Source organism: Sinocyclocheilus grahami, unplaced genomic scaffold (genome assembly GCF_001515645.1).
Source record: "Sinocyclocheilus grahami isolate Dianchi unplaced genomic scaffold, SAMN03320097.WGS_v1.1 scaffold75.1, whole genome shotgun sequence".
NCBI classification, from domain to species: domain Eukaryota; kingdom Metazoa; phylum Chordata; class Actinopteri; order Cypriniformes; family Cyprinidae; genus Sinocyclocheilus; species Sinocyclocheilus grahami.
Window position 1 is genome coordinate 270,953 of NW_015505254.1, and position 7,129 is coordinate 278,081.

Consider the following 7,129-nt stretch of genomic DNA (forward strand, 5'->3'; position numbering starts at 1 on the left):
AAGTTTTTGACTGTAAAGTGTATATACAGTAAATGCTACTGAAGTGGAGATTTCTGGCACAGTACAATCTGGCACAGAAAACGTCCTTGAAAGATATGTATTGTAATTCAAATCTACAGATGTAAACAGTTAAAGTGTAATAAAATAAACATGTTTTTTCCACCAGTCTGACAGATGACGTGTCATGGAAGCAAAATTGCCCAAAATCTCTAACTTTACCAGTGCATAAAAAAATGGTTTTGCCTTAATATTTTTAAGCTAAACTAAGTAACATCAATTCAGAATAAATCTGAAGTATTTAATAAAAATAACTTTAAAAATATGAACTATTAAAACTTTTACTTTTAAACGGGTGTTAAATTACAAAGAAACTGCTTTGGATTTGGCGTTAATAAAATGAATGTTATATCCAGCAAAGTTTACCATATTTAAATAAACCTAATTTAAACCATTTTTTTTAAATATTACATTTGACAGGAATGGTATTTAAACCCCTCTGCAGCTTTTTCTCGCTATTGTTGAAAAAGCGAAAGAAATGGTTCCTCTGCCCTGTGGGAGTACTGCAAGTCATAACGGGCAGCAAGAAATCCAGAACAGAGAGAACCACAGAACCTCCTGTTATCCTGTGTCCAAGATAGGTAGCGCTTGAGGGGGAGGGCTGTGAGAGGTAGCGAGGCATCACATCTCCTCCATTTAATTGGCAAGGGAAATGAGTAGGGATATGGTTAGTATGAATCCAGTCAGTCAGTCACATAGTCTATTTTATAGGCACACTGGCATTCCGAACTGGCTCTTACTGTCCTGATGGAGGTGTCAGGTCAGTGCCGAGCATAGCCCCCCTCTGGCTCTAACGCCTCTGTCCCGCTCTGTGCTGTCCAGGTGATGGTGATTGTCTCCAGGATTCTCGTGGCGGGACGACTCACCTGTCACTAACTGGTCACAAAGCATTTACCTTGTGACAGAATTCCAATTAGACTGTGATAGAGGTGACACCGGAGAAAGAAGGGCGGAGGTGAGATGCAAAGACGAATGCAGGCACAGAGCAAGGGACGGAGGAGAGAGAGCTTATGTTTACAGACTGAGAATGAATATTACACGTTACCCGTTTCACCAACATAAACTTTCATGTTTATGTTGGACTAAAGCAAATATCATGAGCTGTATTGTAGTAATCCTGTGTCTCTCAAAACCATTGTTGACAGAGCGATTAAATAATCCTTTGGGACTAAAGGAGGCAATGGAGACAATCCCTGAAGAATGTTACCTTCATCTTTAATAGGTCTCCAGCGGCAGATGATGTTGATCCTCACCTCTACAATGTTAAGCCGTGTTGAGGTTTGTCAGGAAACTGTCTGACAGTGAAGTGTCAGAGGTGAGCATGCCTCTGTGTTGTGGACGACTGCGCATTTACACATGACACAGTTCTAATTATTGTAGACAGGATGTCATCACCTCACACAGATAGGGTCATTGGGGTGGATCATATGTTGATATAACTGCAAACACATCTATATTACCATGACAGGACTCTGTTGACCCATAATCTGGAAAATGGAAAGCATAAACAAATAAGGATTTAAAGAAATTGTTCACACAAAAAAAAAAAAATTCTGTCATCATTTACTCACCATTAAGTCAAACCTATTTCACTGTCGGTCTTCTGTGGAACATAAAAAGAGAGACGTTTATCAGCATGTTAACACGCTATTCAAAGAAAGCATATAGTAACAATATATATGCATATATTGTATATAACTTTATACTGTATAGTTATATAACATAACTGTACTATAATTTATATTTTATATAAAATATTACATACATTTCAAAAATAAAAAATAAAATCAATCAATATTTTCAATGTCAGTATTTTATGCTCACCAATTCGTTTTTAATAATCATTTATACTTAAGAAAATATTGTAAAAACTATAATAATACAAAGCATTGTTACAAATTAAGATACTTGTGTTCTATTTTTTTTTAATAAATGTAATTTATTCCTGTAATGCAAAGCTGAATTTTCAGCATCATTACTTCAGTTTTCAATGTCATATGATCCTTCAGAAATCATTCTAATATGCTGATTTAGTGCTTTAGAAACATTTCTTATTATTATTATCTATGTTAATAACAGTTGTGCTGCTTAAAATCTTTGTGGAAACCATGATGAGTGTTTTTAAGGATTTTCTGATGAATTGCATGTTCAAAATTACCGCATCTATTTGAAAAATAAATCTTATGTAACATTACGAATGTCTTTACTGTCACATCTGATTAATTTAATGCATCCTTACATATATATATATATATATATATTTAATGCAGTTAACGCAGGGGTGGAGCTAGGGTTGGCCACCCCATTCACAACTGCTGCTTCTGTCTCTATCCTTGACAAGAATTGCATTTATTTAGATGCAGAATGTCTTTACGACCACATCAAACAGGAGACTTTTCAGATGCACACTCCACTTTAGCGACAGACGCTAGTCAAATGAGCGCTGAAACGACAGGTGACGAGGAGCTTCAGTAGAACATCAGTGACCTGCGGTCAAATAAGATGGTGTCAGGCAATATGTCAGTAAAAACAAATTTTCCTGTTTTGTCAGGCGTTATACTGTGCTCATAGCACATGCTCTTCAATTGTATGCACAAATATGGCGGTGCACGCTGTAGCCTGTATCATTTCATATTAAAGGGTGAATGAATCTACAAACATGTGTGTCAGATCCGTGTCACATTCAGCAGTGGCAGCTCTTAAAATAACAGCAGCCAAATAACCTAATAACCCAGGTGCTATGATGTCTGTTAATCAAAGAACAAAAGAAAAAAGAGGAAATCAATAACTTGTGTAGTTTTAAGCATTCATCTATACTTAATTTAGAGTTTAGTGTTTGATAACTTAATTCAATTTCTGTATATTTCCTACTTGCTGAAGGACACAGGTAAATATGTCATTTTTTATAATTGGTTTATGTGAAGATTGTTTTAAGTTCACTTAAATTAAAAGTTGTTCATTTTTAAAGTCTAATGAATGTTAAAATGCATAGCTCTCAATTATACTGCAATGTTAGTATAGTCAACACAAGTGTACAATGGTTAAATATTGGAGGAGGGGAGAACAATATCCTAGAGACATCAGTAGTATTGGTATAAGTGATACTCGCCTTCAGTCATAAAAAAGATGCAATTAAACAAATATTAAAAATATACTGTCTTTATGTTGTTTCTACATTAATTTGAAGATTGAATGTGAAATTATTGCAATATAAATGTACATTTAAAAACTTTAATGTTAGATGGGATTAATAAATAAATTTACTGACCCCGAACATTTGAATGCTGTGTATAACTATTACAAGCTCAAGTGTGAACTGGAGAGTTGATTGCAAAAGACACTTTCAAGAGCAGGAGTTGCTTTGTGGAATACAGCATATCTCTTTTTTCTGCCCTGGTTTGAGAACTGAACCATAACGGATACTCCATAACAACTGAAGAGAGAGAAGTATCGCTCCATGTCCAGATCGATAGTGAATTAGCCAGTTCGCTCATCTCTTCAGTGGACTGTTTTGGTGGATCGATTTCTGGCTGCGTAGGGCAGCCGAGGTGACGCTGACCAAGAGCATTGTAAAACTTTTTTGAACATCCCACTGGCTGCATCCTGACCTCACAAGTGAGGGGAGTACGTTTACATCCCATTTCAGTTTGAAAAGAACGAGTTATAACGATTGCATCAGTCTCACCACACATGAATGAGAGCGTGAAAGTGAGTGAGTGTGACATTAAGCAACCCCCGCTGTTCTTCATTGGTTCCTGTGGTCTAGAACAAGTCAGGTGTGAGTGTTTGTGGTTGCAAGTTGGTGGTTTTTGATGGATGAGCAGGAAGGGAACTGATGGATGAGTCAGTTCTCTGTTGGGACAATATGATGAAGACTATGAGCCAACATACCCAAGAAAGAAGTCTCATCTCTGGCCCTTCCCACAGTCCATTACACACAGGCATTCACTCTTTCTGCCCACTGGTGATGGAATAATGATTCACTGAGATGTATTGACAGTATGCTGGTCTGAACTGGTAAAGAAAAAGACCCACAACTGTACTCTTGTTTTAAAAATACCCAAACACTCATTTGAACTAATATTAATTAGTCAGGGCATCAATATTAGGGTTAGGCGTCCATACATATTTCCAAATTCTATGCAATTTAGTTTTTTCAAGCACTCTATTTGATTCATGTTTCAATGACAATGTCCATGTTTTTTTACAAACAAAATACACACACCCGTCCCACACATATACATCGTCTCTATGCGAATACAGTTTTTCCGACTGGATTCAGATCAATAACATTTGAAAAGTTCTTTAAAAGAACCGACTCATAACAGTCATTCTTTTTGGGAATCGGACTACACTGGTCGTGTTATATGTTTTTGATTCACTACAAAGAGCCAGTTCATAAGAATCATTTGTTTGCGAATCAGACTACATTGGTTGCATTGTATGTTTCGAGTCACTACAAAGAACCAGTTCATATAGAATCATTGTTTGCAAATTTGACTACATTGGTCACGTTATATGTTTTTGACTCACTACAAAGAACCAGTGCGTTAGAATAATTTGTTTGCAAATCTGACTACATTGGTCACGTTGTATGTTTTGACTCACTACAAAGAACCCCTTCGTATAGAATCATTTGTTTGCCAATCTGATTACATTGGTCGTGTTGTATGTTTTTGACTCACTTCAAAGAACAAGAATAATTTGTTTGCGAATCTGACTACACTGGTCGTGATTCACTAAAAAGAACCTGTTTATAAAAATCATTTGTTAAAATCAGACTACACTAATCATATTCACATTGGATACAGACTTTAAACTCACATTTACAACTGATAGCACTATACAAATAACTGAAAATAAAGTTAAATATTTATCTTGGGATTTTGAGTATTGAAATACAAAATACTGTCCCAATGAAAAATATATATATATATATATATATATATATATATATATGTGTGTGTGTGTGTGTGTGTGTGTGTGTTTGCTCTGAATATGACAATTTGAATTGCTTTTATGAAACGATCTATTTTACGCATGCACTCACCATGCAAATGTCAGATAGCACTTTTATCTATCGTGGTGATAACAGCTTTAACAAAATCCCTCTGCTGTTCTAGATTAAAAATCTAGACATATTTGCTATCTTCCCTTTATCTCAGTCACCTCACTGTGTCTCATGCCATCAGATTCTAGTGTCTTGGTGGCATCAGATTCCTCAGCCAATCTATTATGGCTTCACAAGTGGAAGTGAGGGCCATTGTCCCAAGTCGTTCTATCGCCGATTACTCTTTGCAGTATTGATCAAAATGCTGTCAGGTTGCTTGTCACCTTGGTGATAAATTATAAGTGTGTGTGTGTATTTGTGCTATGTGTGTACGTGCCCTTTATCTCTCTGAGAATTTGATCAAATGTGATTGATCTCTCCTGAGGCTGCCAGAAGCTAAAGAGGCCCTAGGTGCAATTGTTTTATCATCTTATAATCAAATGATTCACAAAAAGCAAATCAGGGAATCTTTTATCACTCAAGTAGAAAACTGGATTAGTTAGGCAGAACAAGAGAGGAAACCCATACATTCAGCTACGTGAGCTAGTCTAAACCAGTGAGTCTCAATCCAGGGAACCAGGACCCAAGAGGGACTCAACATACTTCCAAGGGGGCCAAAAGATAGCTTAAAATGATTGAAAATAAGACACAAAAAAACTTTTAAATAAACTAGAACAGACACAAATCAAGATGTAAGCTGACATCATATTTTTATTTTTATTCGTTCTCTCAACAACTGTCATTTTTATTTAAGAACCACAGTTCTCATATACATTTTTCAAGTTACGTCAAGCTAAAATATTTTATAAGGTAGAAATTGCTATTTGTACGAAAGAGGATTAGGGCCAAGCAATAATAAAAAATAAAACCATCTTGAGATTCAAGTCATTATAATGTGAGATTAAACTTGTTAAAATTTGAGAAAAATTTTTAAATAAAATGTTGAGAATAAACATCGTCGGACAACAAAGCACTCCCTACCCTAAACCTACCCATTTAATATGTTATTATTAAACACTCGTTAGGCAATTGATTTCCACTTTTCCGATGTGATATGCGATTATGTGATGAGAACAGAAAGAAGAGCAAGTTTGGCCAAAAGTGGTTTCAAAACCTAGTCAACAACTTTTTTCTCGTAATTTAATGAGTTTAGTCTCGACATTTTATTTCGACATTTTTATTGAAATTTAATGGGCCTCATTTATCAATTTAACAGAAACGAGCGCAGATCCGCACACACAAATCAACTTAAGACAGCGTTCACGTGTGATTCATGGAACATTCGTATGCCGCCAATCTCATCGTATGAATGATCGCACGTTGATAAATGTGGCGGCAGAAAACAATCATCATTTGAATTTTACGCCCCTAAACACACCCTGGTTTAGAAGCCTTGCCCCTACAGTTTACGACACGGAGAAACGAAACCCGGACAAAAAGAGGAAGTAATCTCACAAAAGAGAAACGTCTCAGGTTACTTATGTAACCATGGTGCCCCGGGTAGGGAGCGAGACACTGCGTCCTCTAGGGGTCGCTGTGGGGGAATGCCTCGACGTGACCCGTGTCTGAAGCATACATTGAAAAAACACCAACTCGTTGGCCGACGACAGCCATGACGTCACTACCAGTGCGACTATAGTATAAATAGGCGCCGTGAGCTACACATTATTCACTTCTTCGTCTGAAGCTTGCGTCTGCAGCATGGTAAGAAACCTAGAGGATGCAGTGTCTCGTTCCCTACTCAGGGAAACATGGTTACATAAGTAACCTGAGACGTTCCCTTTCATAGGAACTTCAAACTGCGTCCTCTAGGGGTCGCTATGGGGAACGGTATACCCACGCCACCATGCTGAGGGGAGTGCAAGCCAGAACCATGTCGAGCACTAAGTACCAACTCTACCATATTGCTATGGGAGTCGCCCCTGGGACGTTAGACGGCTGTCAGTGACGTTATTCCCTACGGCCAAAGGCCTAGGCTACATACCCCAAAATACTTACCTGTTAGGACCAGACTCCTGGGCC